Below are 26,340 nucleotides of genomic sequence, written 5' to 3' on the forward strand. Positions count from 1 at the left end.
CCGAGACCAAGGTGTCTTTATTTAGACAGGGAGTCAATGCCGAGACCAAGTTGTCTTTATTTAGACGGGGAGTCAATGCCGAGACCAAGGTGTCTTTATTTAGACAGGGAGTCAATGCTGAGACCAAGGTGTCTTTATTTAGACAGGGAGTCAATGCTGAGACCAAGGTGTCTTTATTTAGACAGGGAGTCAATGCTGAGACCAAGGTGTCTTCATTTAGACGGGGAGTCAATGCTGAGACCAAGGTGTCTTTATTTAGACGGGGAGTCAATGCTGAGACCAAGGTGTCTTTATTTAGACGGGGAGTCAATGCCGAGACCAAGGTGTCTTTATTTAGACGGGGAGTCAATGCCGAGACCAAGGTGTCTTTATTTAGACAGGGAGTCAATGCCGAGACCAAGTTGTCTTTATTTAGACGGGGAGTCAATGCCGAGACCAAGGTGTCTTTATTTAGACGGGGAGTCAATGCTGAGACCAAGGTGTCTTTATTTAGACAGGGAGTCAATGCTGAGACCAAGGTGTCTTTATTTAGACAGGGAGTCAATGCCGAGACCAAGGTGTCTTTATTTAGACAGGGAGTCAATGCTGAGACCAAGGTGTCTTTATTTAGACAGGGAGTCAATGCCGAGACCAAGGTGTCTTTATTTAGACAGGGAGTCAATGCTGAGACCAAGGTGTCTTTATTTAGACAGGGAGTCAATGCTGAGACCAAGGTGTCTTTATTTAGACAGGGAGTCAATGCTGAGACCAAGGTGTCTTTATTTAGACGGGGAGTCAATGCCGAGACCAAGGTGTCTTGCTGATACCTTAAAATACACATTTAAATATGTTATACACAACAATACACAAAAAGCTAAACACAATCATAAAGAAACAGACATTCTTCTGTAAAAAGGTCCCCGAACAACCGTCTGAAATGACCTAGAGGCACCAATTCATCCTATTCTAAAGTGTATTGTAGATCATTCCACATGTAAGGTGCAAGGAAATTAAAGGCGGATTTATCTAACTCTCTAGACGCCAAAGGAGTCTCCCGCCTCGTGTGGTAAGGAGGACGTCTCGTGTGGTAGGGGGCTGTAGTTAAAAGCCCAGAAAAAAAGCCCCTTCATGTGTTAAGGAGTTGCTTCACATTAGTAGCTTTTTGCTTGACACCAGCTATCAAATTGGGCTCATATTTTGATCATATTTTGGGTAACGCCATGAAAATGTCTCAGGCCTTTTAGTCAGTTGGCCCATTTAAAATACTTATTTGAATCCTAAGAGCAACCAATATCAGACCATCTTATCTATCCTCCCATGCTATGGTCGTTGTATAGCTAACAATACCTATTCTGTATTCCACTATTCGGTCGATTGAACCAAGTTGACTTGGATGTGAAGCAAATACTATTTTCTGAAATACCAGGTGGGCGGGATTTTCACTTTTGTGCAATCTGGAAAACTGTCCAATCCCTCTAGGGTGCTACTTCCTCATCTCTGCCACAACAAATTAATTCAGACACAGGCCACATTACGGGAAGACGCATTTAAAAACCATGTTATTTCATCTTTCTCTGAGAAAGAACTTCTAAGCCTACTCACAAGGATATTGGGCTGGATGCTGATAGGGGAAAGTTGCTGAATGACCAAATAAATGATTGTCAAAGCTTTTCATTTAGGCTATTTACAGAAAAAGAAGTCCTGAATGCTTTTAAATATATATATATTTTTTTTAAGCTTTAATTTAACTAGGCAAGTCAGTTAAGAACAAATTCTTATTTACAATGGACGGCCTACCCCGGCCAAACCCTCCCCTAACCCGGACGACACTGGGCCAATTGTGCGCTGCCCTATGGGACTCCCGATCACGGCCGGTTGTGATACAGCTCGGGATTGAACCCAGGTCTGTAGTGACGCCTCCAGCACTGAGATGCAGTGCGTTAGGCTGCAATAGACGACAATAAAAAAAACACAGGGGCCGACCAATTGGGTCCTTGATCTGCTTAAGTGTCCAGAGCCCATCATTGTTGGCTCAATAACACACATGTCTTATTTAACATTGTTATCAGGAAATATGAAATATTCCAAAAGTATGGAAATCAGCTCTTGTGCTGCCCCTACATAAGGATGGGGATAGTAGTGATCTCAATAAATATCACCCCATTCCAAGGCTTCCTTGTCTATGATTCTAGAATCCTTGGTAAATGTACAACTTTGCTATTTTTTTAAATCTGAGAAATATATGTTGAATATAAATCAGTCAGGGTTTAGTCCTGGACATAGTACTATTAAAACAACCACTACAGTCAGGGTTTAGTCCTGGACATAGTACTATTAAAACAACCACTTCAGTCAGGGTTTAGTCCTGGACATAGTACTATTAAAACAACCACTACAGTCAGGGTTTAGTCCTGGACATAGTACTATTAAAACAACCACTTCAGTCAGGGTTTAGTCCTGGACATAGTACTATTAAAACAACCACTACAGTCAGGGTTTAGTCCTGGACATAGTACTATTAAAACAACCACTACAATCAGGGTTTAGTCCTGGACATAGTACTATTAAAACAACCACTTCAGTCAGGGTTTAGTCCTGGACATAGTACTATTAAAACAACAACCACTACAGTCAGGGTTTAGTCCTGGACATAGTACTATTAAAACAACCACTACAGTCAGGGTTTAGTCCTGGACATAGTACTATTAAAACAACCACTTCAGTCAGGGTTTAGTCCTGGACATAGTACTATTAAAACAACCACTACAGTCAGGGTTTAGTCCTGGACATAGTACTATTAAAACAACCATTTCAGTCAGGGTTTAGTCCTGGACATAGTACTATTAAAACAACCACTTCAGTCCGGGTTTAGTCCTGGATATAGTACTATTACAGCAACCACTACAGTCCGGGTTTAGTCCTGGATATAGTACTATTACAGCAACCACTACTGTCAGGGTTTAGTCCTGGACCATAGTACTATTAAAACAACCACTTCAGTCAGGGTTTAGTCCTGGACATAGTACTATTAAAACAACCACTTCAGTCAGGGTTTAGTCCTGGACCATAGTACTATTAAAACAACCACTACAGTCAGGGTTTAGTCCTGGACATAGTACTATTAAAACAACCACTACAGTCAGGGTTTAGTCCTGGACCATAGTACTATTAAAACAACCACTTCAGTCAGGGTTTAGTTCTGGACATAGTACTATTAAAACAACCACTTCAGTCAGGGTTTAGTCCTGGACATAGTACTATTAAAACAACCACTTCAGTCAGGGTTTAGTCCTGGACATAGTACTATTAAAACAACCACTACAGTCAGGGTTTAGTCCTGGACATAGTACTATTAAAACAACCACTTCAGTCAGGGTTTAGTCCTGGACCATAGTACTATTAAAACAACCACTACAGTCAGGGTTTAGTCCTGGACATAGTACTATTAAAACAACCACTTCAGTCAGGGTTTAGTCCTGGACCATAGTACTATTAAAACAACCACTACAATCAGGGTTTAGTCCTGGACCATAGTACTATTAAAACAACCACTACAGTCAGGGTTTAGTCCTGGACATAGTACTATTAAAACAACCACTTCAGTCAGGGTTTAGTCCTGGACATAGTACTATTAAAACAACCACTACAATCAGGGTTTAGTCCTGGACCATAGTACTATTAAAACAACCACTACAGTCAGGGTTTAGTCCTGGACATAGTACTATTAAAACAACCACTTCAGTCAGGGTTTAGTCCTGGACATAGTACTATTAAAACAACCACTACAGTCAGGGTTTAGTCCTGGACATAGTACTATTAAAACAACCACTACAATCAGGGTTTAGTCCTGGACCATAGTACTATTAAAACAACCACTACAGTCAGGGTTTAGTCCTGGACATAGTACTATTAAAACAACCACTTCAGTCAGGGTTTAGTCCTGGACATAGTACTATTAAAACAACCACTACAATCAGGGTTTAGTCCTGGACCATAGTACTATTAAAACAACCACTACAGTCAGGGTTTAGTCCTGGACATAGTACTATTAAAACAACCACTACAATCAGGGTTTAGTCCTGGACCATAGTACTATTAAAACAACCACTACAGTCAGGGTTTAGTCCTGGACATAGTACTATTAAAACAACCACTACAGTCAGGGTTTAGTCCTGGACCATAGTACTATTAAAACAACCACTTCAGTCAGGGTTTAGTCCTGGACATAGTACTATTAAAACAACCACTTCAGTCAGGGTTTAGTCCTGGACATAGTACTATTAAAACAACCACTACAATCAGGGTTTAGTCCTGGACCATAGTACTATTAAAACAACCACTACAGTCAGGGTTTAGTCCTGGACATAGTACTATTAAAACAACCACTACAATCAGGGTTTAGTCCTGGACCATAGTACTATTACAGCAACCACTACAGTCAGGGTTTAGTCCTGGACATAGTACTATTACAGCAACCACTACAGTCAGGGTTTAGTCCTGGATATAGTACTATTAAAACAACCACTACAGTCAGGGTTTAGTCCTGGACATAGTACTATTAAAACAACCACTACAGTCAGGGTTTAGTCCTGGACATAGTACTATTAAAACAACCACTACAGTCAGGGTTTAGTCCTGGACATAGTACTATTAAAACAACCACTACAGTCAGGGTTTAGTCCTGGACATAGTACTATTAAAACAACCACTACAATCAGGGTTTAGTCCTGGACCATAGTACTATTAAAACAACCACTATAGTCAGGGTTTAGTCCTGGATATAGTACTATTAAAACAACCACTTCAGTCAGGGTTTAGTCCTGGACATAGTACTATTAAAACAACCACTACAGTCAGGGTTTAGTCCTGGACATAGTACTATTAAAACAACCACTTCAGTCCGGGTTTAGTCCTGGACATAGTACTATTAAAACAACCACTTCAGTCAGGGTTTAGTCCTGGACATAGTACTATTAAAACAACCACTTCAGTCAGGGTTTAGTCCTGGACATAGTACTATTAAAACAACCACTACAGTCAGGGTTTAGTCCTGGACATAGTACTATTAAAACAACCACTTCAGTCAGGGTTTAGTCCTGGATATAGTACTATTAAAACAACCACTTCAGTCAGGGTTTAGTCCTGGACATAGTACTATTAAAACAACCACTTCAGTCAGGGTTTAGTCCTGGACATAGTACTATTAAAACAACCACTTCAGTCAGGGTTTAGTCCTGGATATAGTACTATTAAAACAACCACTTCAGTCAGGGTTTAGTCCTGGATATAGTACTATTAAAACAACCACTACAGTCAGGGTTTAGTCCTGGACATAGTACTATTAAAACAACCACTTCAGTCAGGGTTTAGTCCTGGACATAGTACTATTAAAACAACCACTACAGTCAGGGTTTAGTCCTGGACATAGTACTATTAAAACAACCACTACAGTCAGGGTTTAGTCCTGGACATAGTACTATTAAAACAACCACTTCAGTCAGGGTTTAGTCCTGGACATAGTACTATTAAAACAACCACTTCAGTCAGGGTTTAGTCCTGGACATAGTACTATTAAAACAACCACTACAATCAGGGTTTAGTCCTGGACCATAGTACTATTAAAACAACCACTACAGTCAGGGTTTAGTCCTGGACATAGTACTATTAAAACAACCACTACAATCAGGGTTTAGTCCTGGACCATAGTACTATTAAAACAACCACTACAGTCAGGGTTTAGTCCTGGACATAGTACTATTAAAACAACCACTACAATCAGGGTTTAGTCCTGGACCATAGTACTATTAAAACAACCACTACAGTCAGGGTTTAGTCCTGGACATAGTACTATTAAAACAACCACTACAGTCAGGGTTTAGTCCTGGACCATAGTACTATTAAAACAACCACTTCAGTCAGGGTTTAGTCCTGGACATAGTACTATTAAAACAACCACTTCAGTCAGGGTTTAGTCCTGGACATAGTACTATTAAAACAACCACTACAATCAGGGTTTAGTCCTGGACCATAGTACTATTAAAACAACCACTACAGTCAGGGTTTAGTCCTGGACATAGTACTATTAAAACAACCACTACAATCAGGGTTTAGTCCTGGACCATAGTACTATTACAGCAACCACTACAGTCAGGGTTTAGTCCTGGACATAGTACTATTACAGCAACCACTACAGTCAGGGTTTAGTCCTGGATATAGTACTATTAAAACAACCACTACAGTCAGGGTTTAGTCCTGGACCATAGTACTATTAAAACAACCACTACAGTCAGGGTTTAGTCCTGGATATAGTACTATTAAAACAACCACTACAGTCAGGGTTTAGTCCTGGACATAGTACTATTAAAACAACCACTTCAGTCAGGGTTTAGTCCTGGACATAGTACTATTAAAACAACCACTACAGTCAGGGTTTAGTCCTGGACATAGTACTATTAAAACAACCACTACAGTCAGGGTTTAGTCCTGGACATAGTACTATTAAAACAACCACTTCAGTCAGGGTTTAGTCCTGGACATAGTACTATTAAAACAACCACTACAGTCAGGGTTTAGTCCTGGACCATAGTACTATTAAAACAACCACTACAGTCAGGGTTTAGTCCTGGACATAGTACTATTAAAACAACAACCACTACAGTCAGAGTTTAGTCCTGGACCATAGTACTATTAAAACAACCACTACAGTCAGGGTTTAGTCCTGGACCATAGTACTATTAAAACAACCACTTCAGTCAGGGTTTAGTCCTGGACATAGTACTATTAAAACAACCACTACAGTCAGGGTTTAGTCCTGGACATAGTACTATTAAAACAACCACTTCAGTCAGGGTTTAGTCCTGGACATAGTACTATTAAAACAACCACTACAGTCAGGGTTTAGTCCTGGACATAGTACTATTAAAACAACCACTTCAGTCAGGGTTTAGTCCTGGACATAGTACTATTAAAACAACCACTACAGTCAGGGTTTAGTCCTGGACATAGTACTATTAAAACAACCACTACAATCAGGGTTTAGTCCTGGACATAGTACTATTAAAACAACCACTACAGTCAGGGTTTAGTCCTGGACATAGTACTATTAAAACAACCACTACAGTCAGGGTTTAGTCCTGGACATAGTACTATTAAAACAACCACTACAGTTGTTAATGAACTTGTCAATGCTTTAGACACTAAAATTAAAATGTCCTGCTTTGTTTGTGGACTTGTCAAAAGCTTTTGATACAATTGATCATGCTATTTTATTGAATAAGTTGTCCTCGATAGGTCTGAACGCGGACACCTTTTCATTGTTATCTTAGTGACAGAACTCAGACCATCGTGATTTGACGGGGTTACGTCTAGAAGTACATAAAGGTGTACCGCAGGGGGCTATACTACGACCTGTTCTTTTCACTCATTTATATAATTGCTATTGGTCAATCTGTTAAAAATAAAACATTTATATGCAGATGATACTATTATGTACTCAATTGCCCCAACTGCTGACCTGGCTGTGTCAAAACTACAGTCTGGTTTTGCAGTTGTGTAGGAAACCCTTACTGATTTAAAACTGGTATTTAATAAGTGGCAAAACTAAATATATGTTGTTTTTAAGTTCTGGTAAGATTGTCTCAGAAGGATGACATCTTTACTCATCGGAATGGTTCTATAAATCAAAACGAGTCCCTGCGTACAAATACCTTGGTATTTAGAATGATTTAGCGTTTAAAAAACACACGACTGAGCTTGTTAAGAAAGTTTTTTGTTTTTTTACAGAAACAGATCTGGTCTCTCTCTGGTTCACCAGGAAGCAGATTGTACAGTCAACCTTTCTACCTGTTCTTGATTATGGAGATACTATTCATCAAAGTGCAGCTGCCTCTATTCTTAAACCCTTGGATGTTGTTTTTCATAGAGCCCTTTGTTTTATCACAGGAGACAGTTGTATTACTCATCATTGTAATTCTTTACCAAAAAGGTTGTCTGGACCTCTTTTAAAGTCACGTAGATCACATCATTACACTCTTTTTGTTTACAAAGCCCTGCTCCATAAACATGGACTTACCTAACATCACTGTTAAGATTTGAAATGACAAGTCCCTCTCCCTACTACACCCTCCCCTTCCCTACCCACACAAGGCTCCGTTTGACCTCAGGGCTCTTACCTCTATCACTCTTTCATGTCACAGCAGTTCTCCCTCCCTCCTTCTGGTTCTGCTCAGGGGCTTCTTCCATTCCTTCGCACCACTTCTCTTCATCCTCTCCTTCTCTCTCTCTCCATTTTCCTGTCAGCTTTCTGATAGCCTATGAAATGTAATAGGACAGAGGGAAACCGATAAAGAAATGGTTCCATCATATGGAGTCATCCTCATCTTCATAAGGCTGAGGGCAGGGAACAGGCTGAGGGCAGGGAACAGGCTAAGGGCAGGGAACAGGCTGAGGGCAGGGAACATTCCATTAAAAACTACATTTGTCGAGAGAGTCGTGCCCAGGTTGTTGGATCCCAATCATTACATTAGTATTTCGATTATCTTTCAAAATGGTTACAACAAAGATATCAAATATTAGGGGGAAATAAAATCCTGAGAAATAATACCAGGGTGGATGAGAGCAGCTGTTTCTAATGCAGGGGCAAGATGGTGTCCAAAAGCTTCAATGCATTCAGTAGTTACAAAAGGTGAGCAAAGCAGCGAAGCCAGAATAACGGACTGTGTTTGGGCAGAACAGCAGCCGCATACTGCAGGGAGATAACTTGTGTGGAGAGGGAGGGGGTCAGCTAAAGGGGAATCCACCGCTGTTATAAGTGTACTCATGAAATTGCTAACAGCTGTGCTCCTATTCAGCTAGTTAGAACCTCCCCCCCCCCCACCCGGCCTTTTTTTTGAACATACAGCTGCACAGATAGAGGGTTAAGCAAATATTACACAATGAACAGTAAAACACAGCAGACCTTCTACTCCTCGCACCTCGCTTCGGGAAACATGGGCAAGAGAACCCTACTGTGTGTGTGTGTGTGTGTCAGTGAACTCACTGCTTGTGCTATTTGTCTGTCTCAATATAACCCCTCTTAAGATTTTATTCTCTATTCTCTGCAACCTCCCGCCCACCCAACACCCTCCCTCCCTCTTCTCCCGCACCGCCTGCCCCCGCCGACCCTCCCCAAAAACCTTGGGGAGGCAATGACAGTGCTCCTTTGTTCGCCCTCCTCTCCTCTCGCCGCGTCGCTCTCTCACTCCCTCTGTACCCACGTCGGTTGTGAGGGGAGGCATGCCTGGACAGGCACAGGGAGGGAGGGAGAGCCAAGAGAAGGGTGAGGAGGGGAGGGGAGGGGGGGTCTCTCTCTCATTCCTCCACCTTTCCGTCAACTCGGCAATACCAGAGTGGGCTTGGTAGAGGGGGTCAGTAGTAAGGTTTGACCTCTGAACTAACCACTACAGGAGTTTAGCCACACCCCATAGCTGGGGCCTATATAAGGACTTTATATCAGAACATAAACAAAAGTCCAAACTAAACACTGGGGAGAGACGAAACAGTTTGACTTAAGAGGCTCTGTGGCTTCACAAGAGCAACGAGAAAAGGTTTTATTTCTGCGTTCGTTTGGAAATAAAACAACATTCCAGACTACAGTAATAACGTGCCGTGGTATTGCTCAAGTCCCGGGTTATGCGTTTTTCTTTCTTCGGGGGGGGGGGGGGGGGGGTGTGTACACATCTCCTTTAAAGCAGAGAAACATGGAGTCTGTTCATTATGGTCAGAGAGACAAGTTTTCTGAGTTGCTCCTTTAGCAAACCCATTCCCAAATAGTGGGCATAGAAACAGAATGACTAGAATGGACCTTGTGTAATTATATTTCTATGCTATATGTTGCCTGCAGTACTGTAGGTGCCTGGTGGTAATCAGGGAGCCTCCCTGCTAAGAACAGTTCATTTTCCCCAACCCATACTTTAAAGACGCCTAGCCTCCCAGGCAATCGGATCATTAACCTCAGCTAATCTACAAACATTATGTTTAGAAAAAATGTCTTCCCAGGCTTAAGCTCTGTCCACAGCCAAAGTGCCTTGCTTATTCATTTGGAGGGTGCAAGACTGACTGTGTGTGAGAGAGATGGAGTGTACACATGAGAGCATGTGTGTGTGTGCAAGTGTTGAGTGTGAGTGAGCGAGACTGAATTTTTATGTGCACGCGTGATTGCTACAAAAAAGAACAACAAATTTTTTTAACTCTGAGCAGCCTTGATGGTGTCTGTTGTCTCTCCTGCCAAGACCCTGCTGGGGTCCCAATCAATAGGACCGATGAAGACACCCGTCTCCCGTCGTGCCATGAGGGAAAACGTTAGTCTGTGTTTGAGACGGGCTGTCAATCCCCAAGGGTAGAGGGGGGCAGATATGCAAAGAGTTCCCTACATGTGCAAAGATAATCTGAACGTCACCCCACTGATTCTATGATTCGCATAAGAGTCCGTATATATATATATATATATATCTGAAAACCTAGCTTATGTATCTCTGAAAACCTAGCTTATGTATCTCTGAAAACCTATTTTATATATATATATATATATATATATATATATATATATATATATATATATATATATATATATATATATATATATATATATATATCTCTGAAAACCTAGCTTATGTATCTCGAATGTGGAGATAAAAATGCACTGGCTCTAAAAACAGGGATTCAGTATCTGAAATGGTTTCTTATTCATTTGGGGATGAAACTGATTCTGGATGTGATTAATACAAATGAGAAAATGCTAATTCACTCTCAGTGCAATAAAAATTGTTCGTACTATCGTACTATCTATCGTACTATTCTGAAAGTCTATACCTCATCTTCCTTCAATGTAACAAACATGAACCCGCAATAAAAATGAACACATTTATGTGGTTTTATGGATTTTTCCTTCTCTCTTTTAAAATGTGAATCCAGAGAAATTCATTAATAACTAAATATACAGTACTTCAATGCTTGTACGACCTGCTAGTTGAAGGCAATGTGGTGGAAGCTACCCCACTGCACTGCTAATCTCTATACACTCTTCAGATCTTAGAACAGTAAAACAGTTAGGGTAGGGAAGAGCTTGGCAGCAAATTGAGACTGCTCGGTTAGTCATGTCTTGCTCTTTATAGGCCCACACCACATCTCTGACAGAGATGTGTGATCAAGACTACAGCCAAAGTGTACACAGGTGATTGGGAGGCGTCCCACGTGAACATCTGCGAATCAAACTGTCAATCTCAGAACAGGGAGGTTTTGTGTGAACGGGGGAGTAGCTTCGGGTTCTCCTGACTTAACTGCCACGTTGGTCCGAGAACCAAGAAGCGTCCGGAAGCGATGCCTTTGGGGAGCTTGGTTCAGCCAAGAATTATAACGTGAGATATCAGCCTAAAAATATGACTAGTGTTTCCCTTCGATTTATTTTAAACTTTCTTAAAAAACCTTGACAACTTCAGTAATATATAGACACAACATGTTATTTATAACATTATATGTTTCTTGCATTTGGTTAAGCAGTATCATTCAGTCCAAAGGGTAGACTACGGCCCAGTGGGTAGACTACGGCCCAGTGGGTAGACTACGGCCCAGTGGGTAGACTACGGCCCAGTGGGTAGACTACGGCCCAGTGGGTAGACTACGGAGTGTTAAAAATAAATAAACCTGCTCTCTTAAAGTTGCCATCTCAATTTCATTTCCAGTTAATGTTTATTTTTCTTATTATTTTCTTCTACAACTGATGTCGCTACCACAGGAAGATTGTGTCATTTCAACCAAAGAATGTGTGTCATTTCCTGGTATTCCAACTTCCAGATGAAATCGACGCAACAGCTCAGATACCAATTCTACAACAATAACCTTTTAAAACGTTATCCACCCGTGGAAGTTGGGGACTTTTAATTGTGCATGTTTAAAATGCTTTATAATATCATTGGTGACATATATCAATGTGCACAATGTTCTTTTAGTTGGTAATATCTTGTAATAGAATGTCACTTTCTTTCAAACTTGAGGCTTCCCTATTCCTCTACTAAACATGAGCCAATAGCAGCAGCAGCATCATCCTCCTCCTAACCATCATATTTACCAAAGAGATTGTCAATAAACGTTTAAGAGGTGAGAATAAACTACCCAACATAGACCCTCGAGTGTTTCCAGCACCACTCAAAGGTTAATAGACGTGTCAATTCCCTAGCCGAGATGCCCTGACTGCACCCCCCCCCCCCCCCCCCCCCCACTCCACGCTCCTAATCAGCCTCCGCAACCCTTCAGAGACCCCCCCCCCCTAGCCAACTCCAGACACAGAGGGGCATTTATGAGGGGGACACTAACCGAATGAACGCCCTCCTGGGAACTATAGTTTAATTGTCCGTCCTCTCCTCTCTAAATTGAACAAGCTGCCGTACTCACACACGAGGCAATGCCTGATCTCTCTACCGTAAAAGACAGGCACGTTTCCATTATACTGCGTCGCCAAGTACTATACAGCTGTGTAGAATGGACCCCAAGGAGGTATCATCCCATCATACCGTCTGCAATTAAAAGGGAGGGAGACCCGGTCAGGTGAGATGCCCAGATGAACGTTTCTCATCACGAGTCTGACGGAAGTCCCACTGGGGATCCCCACTTCATTATGCTTAATGGCTCCTCTTATTGGCTGATGAAATAACTCTTCTGTGACCACAGTATCCTGTTCAAAATGGCGAGGTTTTGACGGAGGGCGGGATGAAGTGAAAATGTGTTGGATTTCAGGTGATAAAACAATGGCTCAAAGCGGTGCACTTCCCCTATGGGTGTGATGTAGAATGTCTTCCCCCATAGGTATGATGTAGAATGTCTGTAGAATGTCTTCCCCCATAGCTGTGATGTAGAATGTCTTCCCCCATGGGTGTGATGTACAGTCGTGGCTAAAAGTTGAGAATGACACAAGAAAATGACTTTGCCCCAGTCCTCAGCAGTCCAATCCCTGTACCTTTTGCAGAATATCAGTCTGTCCCTGATGTTTTTCCTGGAGAGAAGTGGCTTCTTTGCTGCCCTTCTTGACACCAGGCCATCCTCCAAAAGTCTTCGCCTCACTGTGTGTGCAGATGCACTCACACCTGCCTGCTGCCATTCCTGAGCAAGCTCTGTACTGATGGTGCCCCGATCCCGCAGCTGAATCAACTTTAGGAGACGGTCCTGGCGCTTGCTGGACTTTCTTGGGTGCCCTGAAGCCTTCTTCACAACAATTGAACCGCTCTCCTTGAAGTTCTTGATGATCCAATAAATGGTTGATTTAGGTGCAATTTTACTGGCAGCAATATCCTTGCCTCTGAAGCCCTTTTTGTGCAAAGCAATGATGACGGCACGTGTTTCCTTGCAGGTAACCGTGGTTGACAGAGGAAGAACAATGATTCCAAGCACCACCCTCCTTTGGAAGCTTCCAGTTTGTTATTCGAACTCAATCAGCATGACAGAGTGATCTCCAGCCGTGTCCTCGTCAACACTCACACCTGTGTTAACTTCTTTGGGGTAGGGGGCAGTATTTTCACGTCCGGATGAAAAGCATGCCCAGAGTAAACGGCCTGCTACAAAGCCATAAAAGCTAGAATATGCATACTATTAGTAGATTTGGATAGAAAACACTCTGAAGTTTCTAAAACTGTTTGAATGATGTCTGTGAGTATAACAGAACTCATGTGGCAGGCAAAAACCTGAGAAAAAATCCAACCAGGAAGTGGGAAATCTGAGGTTGGTCGATTTTCAACTCAGCTCCTATTGAAGATACAGTGGGACATTGGTAATGATGCACTTCCTAAGGCTTCCACTAGATGTCAACAGTCTTTAGAACCTTGTCTGATGCTTCTACTGTGAAGTGGGGCCGAATGAGAGGGGATTGAGTAAGGTCTACCATGACCTGAACATGCTCTGACCATGCGCGTTCATGTGAGAGCGAGCTCTGTTCCATCGCACTTCTGAAGACAAAGGAATTCTCCGGTTGGAACATTATTGAAGAATTATGTTAAAAACATCCTAAAGATTGATCCAATACTTCGTTTGTCATGTTTTTACGGACTGTAATATAATTTGTTTAACTTTTCGACCGAACTTTCCGCTGGACTTGAACGCGCGTCGTGAGTTTGGAAAGTGTACTGAACGCTAGAACAACAAGGAGGAATTTGTACATAAATGATGGACATTATCGAAACAAAACAAACATTTATTGTGGAACTGGGATTCCTGGGAGTGCATTCTGATGAAGATCATCAAAGGTAAGTGAATGTTTATAATGTTATTTCTGACTTCTGTTGACTGCACAATATGGAGTATATATTTTTGTCTTGATTGGGCTCTGAGCGCCGACCTCAGATTATTGCATGGTTTGCTTTTTCCGTAAAGTTCTTTTGAAATCTGACACAGCGGTTGCATTAAGGAGAAGTGGATCTAAAATTCCATGCATAACAGTTGTATCTTTTATCAATGTTTATTATGAGTATTTCTGTAATTGATGTGGCTCTCTGCAAAATCACCGGATGTTTTGGAACTTCTGAACGTAACGCGCCAATGTAAACTCAGATTTTTGGATATAAATATGAACTTTACCGAACAAAACATACATGTATTGTGTAACATGAAGTCCTATGAATGTCATCTGATGAACATCAAAGGTTAGTGATAAATTGTATCTATATTTCTGCTTTTTGTGACTCCTCTCTTTGGCTGGAAAAATGGCTGTGTTATTCTGTGAATAGGCACTCACCTAACATAATCGTTTGGTTTGCTTTCGTCGTAAAGCCTTTTTGAAATCGGACACTGTGGCTGGATTTACAACAAGTGTATCTTTAAAATGGTGTAAAACACATGTATGTTTGAGGAATTTTAATTATGGGATTTCTGTTGTTTTGAATTTGTCGCCCTGCAGTTTCACTGACTGTTGAAGAGGTGGGGCGCTAACGTCCCACGTACCCTAGAGAGGTTAACGAGAGAATCACTGACATGATATCAGCTGGTCCTTTTGTGGCAGGGCTGAAATGCAGTGGAACTGTTTTTTTGTGATTCAGTTCATTTGCATGGCAAAGAGGGACTTTGCAATTAATTGCAATTCATCTGATCACTCTTCATAACATTCTGGAGTATATGCAAATTGCTATCATACAAACTGAGGCAGCAGACTGTGAAAATTAATATTTGTGTCATTCACAAAACTTTTGGCCACGACTGTAGAATGTATTTCCCATTTTTGGGATGGACATCAGCAAGTGTGGAGCTCACCTCTCTTCCGGACTCTTCTCCTCACCATTCCACACTTCTCCCACATTCCTCCTTTCCTTTCTTCTGTGAGTTGTAGTGTTTTCTTTCAAAACCCCTTCTATGTTTCTTAGGACAAGGAAGGGAGAAGTTGAACATGGTTCCAGTGTAGGTATCGCCCAGCACTACAGCAATTGGCACAAGTGACGAAATCATGTCTCTTTTTGCTGCAGGAGATCAAGTCAACTGTCAATTCCATCTTTCAAGGTTGAATTTGAACAAAAGTCAACTACAGGAATGATTTCATCTTTATCACTTAAAGGCGATACATGCTCCATTTGAAGAAAATAAGCTTTAGCTGACAGACAGTCTGTAGAATTTACAGTCGTTTGAAAAGAGAGAGGAAGTCGAGTGGCCATGTTCATCATTTACCTGGAAAGCGTTCAGTTGAAAAATGACTAACCGGCTTTGTCGCTTACCCACCATTTAAATCATGTTCCTCAATGGCTGTTCAGCTTTGAAATAACAACCCGACAAGACAAATACCGGTCTCATATGAAATTGTGCAAATTATTTTCTTTCATCTCAAATCCTAGCGGCATTGTTCCATTCCCCCCCACCCCACTCGGGGTGCTAATCTGAGACAAACACTCGAAGACTCTGACACCTTGTCAAATCCCAAACTATCTAACCACAGACAGGAGAAGGGAGAGGGGATATCTAACCAGAGACGTGAGTAGGGAGAGGGGATATCTAACCAGAGACGGGAGTAGGGAGAGGGGATATCTAACCAGAGACGGGAGAAGGGAGAGGGGATATCTAACCAGAGACGGGAGTAGGGAGAGGGGATATCTAACCAGAGACGGGAGTAGGGAGAGGGGATATCTAACCAGAGACGGGAGAATGGAGAGGGAATATCTAACCAGAGACGGGAGATCGAACCAGAGACGGGAGAAGGGAGAGGGGATATCTAACCAGAGACGGGAGAAGGGAGAGGGGATATCTAACCAGAGACGGGAGAAGGGAGAGGGGAAATCTAACCAGAGACGGGAGAAGGGAGAAGGGAGATCTAACCAGAGACGGGAGAAAGGATATCTAACCAGAGACGGGAGAAAGGATATCTAACCAGAGACGGGAGAAGGGAGATCTAACCAGAGACGGGAGAAGCGAGATCTAACCAGAGACGGGAGATCTAACCAGAGACGGGAGAAGGGAGATCTAACCAGAGAAGGGAGAGGGAATATCTAACCAGAGACGGGAGAAGGGAGAGGGAATATCTAACCAGAGACGGGAGAAGGGAGAGGGAATATCTAACCAGAGACGGGAGAGGGAATATCTAACCAGAGACGGGAGAAGGGAGAGGGAATATCTAACCAGAGACGGGAGAAGGGAGAGGGAATATCTAACCAGAGACGGGAGAAGGGCGAGGGAATATCTAACCAGAGACGGGAGAAGGGAGATCTAACCAGAGACGGGAGAGGGGAGATCTAACCAGAGACGGGAGAAGGGAGAGGGAATATCTAACCAGAGACAGGAGAAGGGAGAGGGGATATCTAACCAGAGACGGGAGAAGGGAGATCTAACCAGAGACGGGAGAAGGGAGATCTAACCAGAGACGGGAGAAGGGAGAGGGAATATCTAACCAGAGACGGGATGCACCCAGTGGGGCTTTATTCTGTAGGCCTATCAGCATTTGGTTTGCCAGTCTCCAAGATCCAATCTTCTAATACTCTGTGCCGGTCGGAAGGATATCTGTCAGATAGTGCTGCCCCAAGGCCTCTGCTGCGTAATCGGATTCCAGCAAAAGGGGAGTAATACTGGCCATGCCAACAGCCCTCTGCTCCACTCTCCCCTTACTGACCACCGCCAGGCTTCACCTCATCTTTCCACACACTGGGAATGGCGTGAATTATCCGTTTGTAACATGAGCTCCAAGATGAGGGAGGACACATGAGTGGACCGGACGCTAATCCTTTCTCTCTCTGTGATAAATGTCATTGACCGGTTCCGTTTCAGATAGCTCAAGGATAAGCAGACCCCTCCTTTTGGAAAGGTTTTGCTGTAAGTGCTGCCTTCACCAAGATCAATGGCACATGCCGTCGACCGGCCAGTTCAATCCCAGCAACATGCCGTCAACCGGCCAGTTCAATCCCAACAACATGCCGTCGACCGGCCAGTTCAATCCCAGCAACATTCCGTCGACCGGCCAGTTCAATCCCAGCAACATGCCGTCGACCGGCCAGTTCAATCCCAGCAACATGCCGTCGACCGGCCAGTTCAATCCCAGCAACATGCCGTCGACCGGCCAGTTCAATCCCAGCAACATGCCGTCGACCGGCCAGTTCAATCCCAGCAACATGCCGTCGACCGGCCAGTTCATTCCCAGCAACATGCCGTCGACCGGCCAGTTCAATCCCAGCAACATGCCGTCGACCGGCCAGTTCATTCCCAGCAACATGCCGTCGACCGGCCAGTTCAATCCCAACAACATGCCGTCGACCGGCCAGTTCAATCCCAACAACATGCCGTCGACCGGCCAGTTCAATCCCAGCAACATGCCGTCGACCGGCCAGTTCAATCCCAGCAACATACCGTCGACCGGCCAGTTCAATCCCAGCAACATGCCGTCGACCGGCCAGTTCAATCCCAGCAACATACCGTCGACCGGCCAGTTCAATCCCAGCAACATGCCGTCGACCGGCCAGTTCAATCCCAGCAACATGCCGTCGACCGGCCAGTTCAATCCCAGCAACATGCCGTCGACCGGCCAGTTCAATCCCAGCAACATACCGTCGACCGGCCAGTTCATTCCCAGCAACATGCCGTCGACCGGCCAGTTCAATCCCAGCAACATACCGTCGACCGGCCAGTTCAATCCCAGCAACATGCCGTCGACCGGCCAGTTCAATCCCAACAACATGCCGTCAACCGGCCAGTTCAATCCCAACAACAATGGTGCAATCTCTGCACATTTTTGTGACCGCAATAGAACGACAACCGCAAGACGGTTAGTTTATACAGTTCATTTATCAAAACACTTCCCCTTAATGAGGCCAAAAGTCTGATTGATTTCTCATGGAGATCAGTCTGTGTAGAAATGATACATTCCTCCTTGTCAACTCCCAAATCTATATGAAATAGGGCAGAGCATCTGTCTAGCCGCTCCATCCAGATGGCAGGAGAACAGATGTAATTTAGTTCATTAACCTAACAGCACTTAACCACTGGGCCATGTACTCTAGATGTTTCAGTCCATCAGAGTTTTTTTATTTTAAAGAAAGCGCCTTAATAGCATCAGAAAACCTTAACTATTGTCACGTGTGCTCCCTCTCCGGCCTCTAGGTCACCAGGCTGCTCGTTAGGGAGCACACCTGTTACCAGCGTTAACGCGCATAATGACACTGACCTGGACTCCATCACCTCCTTGATTACCTGCCCTTTATATGTCACTCCCTTTGGTTTCTTCCCCAGTCGTCATTGTTGCCGTTTCATGTCGCTACACTACTGCTACTCTCTGTTCATCATATATGCATAGTCACTTTAACCATATCTACATGTACATACCACCTCAATCAGCCTTACTAACCGGTGTCTGTATGTAGCCTCGCTACTGTTTTCACTGTCTTCTTTACTTACCTATTGTTCACCGAATACCTTTTTTGCACTATTGGTTAGAGCCTGTAAGTAAGCATTTCACTGTAAGGTCTCTACACCTGCTGTATTCGGCGTTTCACTGTAAGGTCTCTACACCTGCTGTATTTGGCGCACGTGACAAATAAACATTGATTTGATGTTGGTGCGCTGTTTGTATTTCTTGTTTTGTTCATTTATTTATTAAATATATTCACTCCCTGAACTTGCTTCCTGACTCTCAGCGTACTCGTTACAACTACGGCCAGGGGCTCATTTGCTCTGGCATTATCAAATGGTGTAATAATTATGACAAGCCTCTGATTTTAGGATCTTGTGATTATTACACCATGTCATACCATCTGAGTTTTCCTTCATTATTTGAATATAGGGGCCTATGGGGCGGTGTTTAGGCAACCCACTGAAAGAAGAGAATGCGGGAGAAATCACCACCCCCTTCCTGTTTAGAACCCTCACCCCGAGCCAATACAATAACACTAAGACCTTCCTGTTTAGAACCCTCGCCCCAAGCCAATACAATGACACTAAGACCTTCCTGCTTAGAACCCTCACCCCGAGCCAATACAATGACACTAAGACCTTCCTGTTTAGAACCCTCACCCCAAGCCAATACAATGACACTAAGACCTTCCTGTTTAGAACCCTCGCCCCAAGCCAATACAATGACACTAAGACCTTCCTGCTTAGAACCCTCACCCCGAGCCAATACAATGACCTTCCTGCTTAGAACCCTCACCCCGAGCCAATACAATGACACTAAGACCTTCCTGTTCAGAACCCTCACCTCGAGCCAATACAATGACACAAATACCTTCCTGCTTAGAACCCTCACCCCGAGCCAATACAATGACCTTCCTGCTTAGAACCCTCACCCCGAGCCAATACAATGCCACACAGACCTTCCTGTTTAGAACCCTCAACCCGAGCCAATACAAAAGGCCTTCCTGCTTAGAACCCCCACCCCAAGCCAATACAATGACCTTCCTGCTTAGAACCCTCACCCCGAGCCAATACAATGACAAAGACCTTCCTGTTTAGAACCCTCACCTCGAGCCAATACAATGACCTTCCTGCTTAGAACCTTCACCCCGAGCCAATACAATGCTACACAGACCTTCCTGTTTAGAACCCTCAATCCGAGCCAATACAAAATACCTTCCTGCTTAGAACCCTCACCCCAAGCCAATACAATGACCTTCCTGCTTAGAACCCTCACCCCGAGCCAATACAATGACAAAGACCTTCCTGCTTAGAACCCTCACCCCGAGCCAATACAATAACACTAAGACCTTCCTGTTTAGAACCCTCACCCCGAGCCAGTACAATGACACTAAGACCTTCCTGTTTAGAACCCTCACCCCGAGCCAGTACAATGACCTTCCTGTTTAGAACCCTCACCCCGAGCCAGTACAATGACCTTCCTGTTTAGAACCCTCACCCCGAGCCAGTACAATGACCTTCCTGTTTAGAACCCTCACCCCGAGCCAGTACAATGATACAAAGAGGAGAAAAGACATGTGAAAAGGATCTGTGTGTTCACACAGCGTTTCCCCCAGGTTCTCCAGTGTGTGTGAGCTCAGGCGGAGAGAGGGCTTGCACCTGGAGCAGTGAGGAGCATGCAAGGTTAGGGTCTCCTCACGGGGCTAAAATGGGACTTGCTCGCTCTCCTGAGAAGGCCAGACAATCCCTGCGGCGGCGTCGCACAATATGGGCCTTTTTTCCCCCTCTCCCGCTCCCCCTCTCCTTCTTCTCTTTCTTTTGGAGAAGCGCAGTAGTCCATAACACACGCAACAACCGGCAGCTCAATTATCCTCACCGTAGCCCATTTTCTAAAACAATTAACCTCTTCATGGCCGCAGACTTTTCCAGGAAAGAGCACATCGGTACCCCAGGTCTCCGAGAAGGTCTCAGGGGGAGTTGGGATATGCAACAAAAAAATGGTTTCCAATTCACACATAAATATAAAGCACACTTGTACATTTGTGAATTAGGACAAATATAAGCACCCAGCTAATTATTGTTTTATTATTACATTCCTGACCGTGACATCGGTCTTTCATATGTAAATCTGACATCAAAAATCCTAAATGGTTGCTTTGTGATTGTCCAATGACCTTAGCAGCATGGGTGTTATATTATCATGCAATAAAGATAACAATTTATTTCTGTATAATTCTCAATAACCTTTGGCAAACAGTGATTCGCATAAGCAAACATTACTACTATTTTACGACCTACCCCTAATGCAATGTGGTTTTGTGTTAAGATGAATGCGGAATGAAAAGGTAAGGTGCGACACAAAATCCAGTGCAACATCAATTTCCAAAGGAAACGAATAAAAATCCCTACTCATTACAATTTAGCTAAATTCAACCAAGATAATTCAAATATACTGAACATCTAAACTAATAGGGCAAATATGAGATGCATAGTGTGTAACCTGTACAGTGTGTTGTAAAACAGAAATGTTATTTTTTTTGCACATCTCAACTCCCCCTTGGAGAGTGGGGTCACGGCCAGGGATCAGCCGTTATCAACAGCGACCCGGGAACAATTAGGGTTAAGTGTCTTGCTCAAGGGCAGATCGACAGATGTATTTTTTTTTAAATTTAGTCGGCTCGGGGATTCAAACGACCTTTTGGTTACTGGCCCAATGCTAACCGCTAGGCTATCTGTTGCCCTATCTTATAGAGCAAATCAATGATCTTAAAAAACAAAGATTTGGAGAGGTAGAGCCTGGCTTTTGACTCAGAAAGTGATCAAATCAAATGTTTTATTTGTCACATGCGCTGAATACAACAGGTATTTATTTACCTTACAGTGAAATACTTACTTACAAGCCCTTAACCAACAATGCAGTTTTAAGAAAAATAATGGTTAAGTAAAAAATAGATAAGTAAAAAATGGAAAATAAAAGTTACAAATAATTAAAGAGCAGCAGTAAAATAACAGTAGCGATGCTATATACAGGGTGTACCGGTACAGAGTCAATGTGGAGGCTATATACAGGGTGTACCGGTACAGAGTCAATGTGGAGGCTATATACAGGGTGTACCGGTACAGAGTCAATGTGGAGGCTATATACAGGGGGTACCGGTACAGAGTCAATGTGGAGGCTATATACAGGGTGTACCGGTACAGAGTCAATGTGGAGGCTATATACAGGGGGTACCGGTACAGAGTCAATGTGGAGGCTATATACAGGGTGTACCGGTACAGAGTCAATGTGGAGGCTATATACAGGGGGTACCGGTACAGAGTCAATGTGGTCAATATGCTATATACAGGGTGTACCGGTACAGAGTCAATGTGGTCAATATGCTATATACAGGGGGTACCGGTACAGAGTCAATGTGGAGGCTATATACAGGGGGTACCGGTACAGTCAATGTGGAGGCTATATACAGGGGATACCGGTACAGAGTCAATGTGGAGGCTATATACAGGGGGTACCGGTACAGAGTCAATGTGGAGGCTATATACAGGGGGTACCGGTACAGGGTGAATGTGGAGGATATATACAGGGGGTACCAGTAAAGAGTCAATGTGCGGGGGTACCGGTTAATCGAGGTAATATGTACATGTAGGTAGAGTTAAAGTGACTATGCATAGATAATAAACAGAGAGTAGCAGCAGTGTAAAAAAGAGGGGGGGGGGGGGGGGGGCAATGCAAATAGTCTGGGTAGCCCAGATCTTGACTTAGAAAAGGTTGGTGACCACTAGGGTTCTATTTGGGATTTAGCGGAGGCCAGATCTAGGAGTGTCCTTAATGCCTCAGCCGGGGCCAGATCTAGGAGTGTCCTTAATGCCTCAGCCGAGGACAGATCTAGGAGTGTCCTTAATGCCATGACACTCAAAGTAGCCCTGAGAAAAACAGATTGCTTTCATTTCCAGCTGCCCTCATATTTTCCATAGCCCATCACACATGTTCCTTACTTTGTAGGCTAGGGGATTATTCTTTCAATAGAGAGATCCATTTCCTGTACATTATACATACTCCTAAAACATATGCAAAAGGTTTGAAGGTTTGAATATGGAATTTAAAAGCTTGGTTGCCAGAAAGTAAAATCAATTATATAAGTCTTAATTTGATCAAAGTAAGATTTGTATCTTGTTTCTAACATATAATACACAGTGGTCACCCAGAAATGTTAGGGAAAAAATCCCATGATGTGGAATGCTGTAGGTCTATGTTTTTTATTCCACCTGATTGTAGAATGAGCACTTTGTGAGTGTCATACACAGACCACTCAAATCAGCCATTTTGTGAGTGTCACACACAGACCACTCAAATCAGCCATTTTGTGAGTGTCACACACAGGCCACTCAAATCAGCCATTTTGTGAGTGTCACACACAGACCATTCAAACCAATCATTTTCCATAAAGCTAGCCTATCATTCAGCATTCCTCAGACGACAGATCAACGAAGGCATTCTAAGGCAACCCAAGAAGAAAGACTTGTGACCACGAGAGGGATTTTTGTTTTTCTCCTATAACAGATAAAGGCTTGTCGTTATGAGATTAAAGCAGGCTAAATTGAAGTTGTGGGGGAAAAAGTCCATATTTTCGGCTTCACAAAAGCTCCTTTCATCCAAAGACAATTTTTCCATTGAAGGGTTTTCATTAACTCGCAAGTCCTAATGAGAGCCTGGTAAGTCCGCCTTGTGTTTACTCATTAGAGACCTCTATGCCCTCGCGTTCAGCCCCAGGTGATAGACATTCACTCATAGCAGTGAGTGTGGCCAAAGGTTTAGAAAATGACACCGTCTTCAAAGGCCTGAGCATAACCACCAATGTAGTAGTGAAACAAGGGGCAGGTTCCAATTAAAACACAATTATCCATTTACGCATGCAAGAGCACAAGGTGCAAAGGTAAATAATGCATTTATGCCGTAGAATGAGACAGAATGTGCAGGCTAATGATCCAAGTCAGTAAAAAAGAAAAGTCCAGCTTTTAAAAAATCTGCCATTCTGTGTGTGAATAAGCCCTCAACTGTGTTTGCATTAAAACCCCTAGGTATTGTTTAACTATGTTTCACAGCCTTGCTAAAAATAGTACGGTAGAAAACACATATACACACACATGTTCTCAACAGTAACAGTGTTGTCTTTCATGTTTCCTTACTCCTCTCTCTTTCTGTGTGTGTGTGTGTGTGTGTGTGTGTGTGTGTGTGTGTGTGTGTGTGTGTGTGTGTGTGTGTGTGTGTGTGTGTGTGTGTGTGTGTGTGTGTGTGTGTGTGTGTGTGTGTGTGTGTGTGTGTCTCCATCCCCTGCCATATACAGCGGCAGCGGAACTGGCCACCCGCAAGCATAGCATTGTGGATGGAGGCAGACAGGCAGGCAGGCAGGCAAACAGACAGGCAGGCAAACAGACAGGCAAACACAGGCAGCAGTAGGGGGGGAGAAACATATAAAACAACTGGCTGTTCTCCAGACTGACTGGAACACTATCTTTCAGGTGTCTCGGGCGGCAGTTGGCGGCAGTTGGGTGAGGTGTACATAACAGAGGAACCAGACAAAGAAGAAGGAGCCTACCAGCTGCACGCAGGGAGGGAACCAATGGGGTTATAAACATTTGATTAGGCATCTTCCACTGGAGTGACTTTCTGTGTTGGATTGTTTTTCTCTCATTCACCCCTTTCTTTTCCCCAGAGAACGGGACAAACACATTTTATAGATCTAGTTAAAAACCATCTGAAGCCTTTCAAAACATCTCATTTCCTGTTCTTTTCTGAGATCCTTCATTTCTCGATTTCAGAGCATTTTTTATTGAGACTCAAAATATATATATTTTTTTTCTTTCTCCCTTCTGTGTTGAAATCAATCACAGGGTTAATAGAACGACATAACCTCATATAGCGTGTCTTGTCAAATTGATTGGAATGTGATCCCTCTCAAGCAAAGCCACGTTTGGTAGTGAGACAGAGAGAACACGCTTGTAGGCTAGCCAATACTGCTGACTTCAGTCTTCTTATAACTGAGCTTAAAGATCTCAACATTTAAGGGTCGTTCGTATCAGAATATTTTGGCATGGAAATGGAAAATGAAATTGGAGAATGATCCACCCTTTCTCCCATCCCTGTTGCTGATCTTTGCGCCTCAGGTGCTCCATGTCCTCTTGTTGGAAACTTGGGTTAATTGCCCTCACTCAGCCATGTCGACCGGTTGGACAGCCCTGTACGGACTTTTAGGGTCAGCGTGTTTGGCGGGCCTTTATTTAGGCTGTCATGCCCTAACATATATCCTGTCAAAAACAGAGCACTTAGGCTACCTTTTACCGATTGTTTATAACAAAAACCACGGGGGAGGTAGGGCACGCCTATAGGTGTGAACCTCAAAGTATACGGATGAATGGTACCATTTTATAAATAAAATACATGTATTTTAGAAATGACAAAATTGTTCTCTCAACGTGCAAACACAGGGCGTGGGGTGCAAGGTGTGAAGAGCAAAAAACAGAAATGGCTCAACTTTTTTAAACAAGACATGCAATGAGTCACCATTGATAGGCGCGCATCATCAAAAATAAATCTGAGTGAAGTAAAAAAAAAAAAAAAACACTTACGTACTATATTTTAGTGTCTGAAGACGATTCATAGTATCGCACGGCTCAAGAATTTCCGCTGCCAACAGTCAGTCCATTCGAAAATGTGTCTGGTCCTTTGAAAACTTGTCTTCATATCTAATAATTGTTGCGCTGTCGTTGACGTCCTGCCGCGCCGGACTCGGTTCTTCAGTGACGCTAGAATCCCGCGATTGAGCGCTGTGTGGAGAGACGCGAGAGGAATCTGTCATGTGAGCTATGAGGAGTCGCGCCATTGGCTCGTAGGAAAGCATACATTGATAAGGCTGGTCTTTGTTCCATTGGACTAGCACGGGAACGGACGGAGAGAGGCGCCTCCTAAGCGAGGGTGATCTGTGTGAAAGAATGTGTGTGTGGTGAGCGGTGTCCACAATTTCCAGCAAAAACGAACAGTAACAAATTGGTGAAGTCATTTTGATTTTGTGGTCAATAATAACAAATACAAGTCTAATAACAAATGCAAGTATAGTAAACAAAGTATAATGCTCATCATTTAAAGAAAGAGGTCTAGAGAAAGCTATACTCAAGACAGTGTTATAAAACTTATTGACAAAATTGATAAAGATTAGCAATAATGACTGTATAAAATAAATTATTCAAATTCTGAGCTATATTGTATGCTCCAAAAAAAATGGGAAATTATATTTTTTTATACTAATACAATTGCTCAAATAAATACTATTTGTTTTTCTCAAAAAGGTAGGGGTCAGAATTATTTTATTATACTAATATGTTTCGAAATACTTCCACGTTAATGTGGATGCTACCATGATTATGGATAATCCAGAATTAATCGTGAATAATGAAAGGCCTATATCTTGAGTGAATTGCTAATAATAGTGAGTGAGAAAGTTACAGAGTGAAAAAGTTCATACCCCTAAG

At 43.1% G+C, this 26,340-nt stretch overlaps 1 long non-coding RNA gene across 3 annotated transcripts in view; it reads right to left on the bottom strand.

Annotated features, from left to right (window-relative positions):
- Positions 1 to 25,598, bottom strand: part of LOC120053340 — a 54,547-nt gene extending 28,949 nt beyond the window's left edge. For 2 of the 3 annotated variants that reach the window (XR_005477495.1, XR_005477496.1), the window contains exons 1-2: positions 25,445 to 25,598; positions 8,151 to 8,289 (exon numbers count right to left, since the gene is read on the bottom strand). This is a non-coding gene — a long non-coding RNA (uncharacterized LOC120053340). Of the gene's footprint in view, positions 1 to 8,150; positions 8,290 to 25,440 lie in introns of all 3 variants that reach the window. The other variant, XR_005477497.1, reaches the window with a different exon arrangement.
- Positions 25,599 to 26,340: the final 742 nt, after the last annotated feature.

This window comes from Salvelinus namaycush, chromosome 9 (genome assembly GCF_016432855.1).
Source record: "Salvelinus namaycush isolate Seneca chromosome 9, SaNama_1.0, whole genome shotgun sequence".
In the NCBI taxonomy this organism is placed as follows: domain Eukaryota; kingdom Metazoa; phylum Chordata; class Actinopteri; order Salmoniformes; family Salmonidae; genus Salvelinus; species Salvelinus namaycush.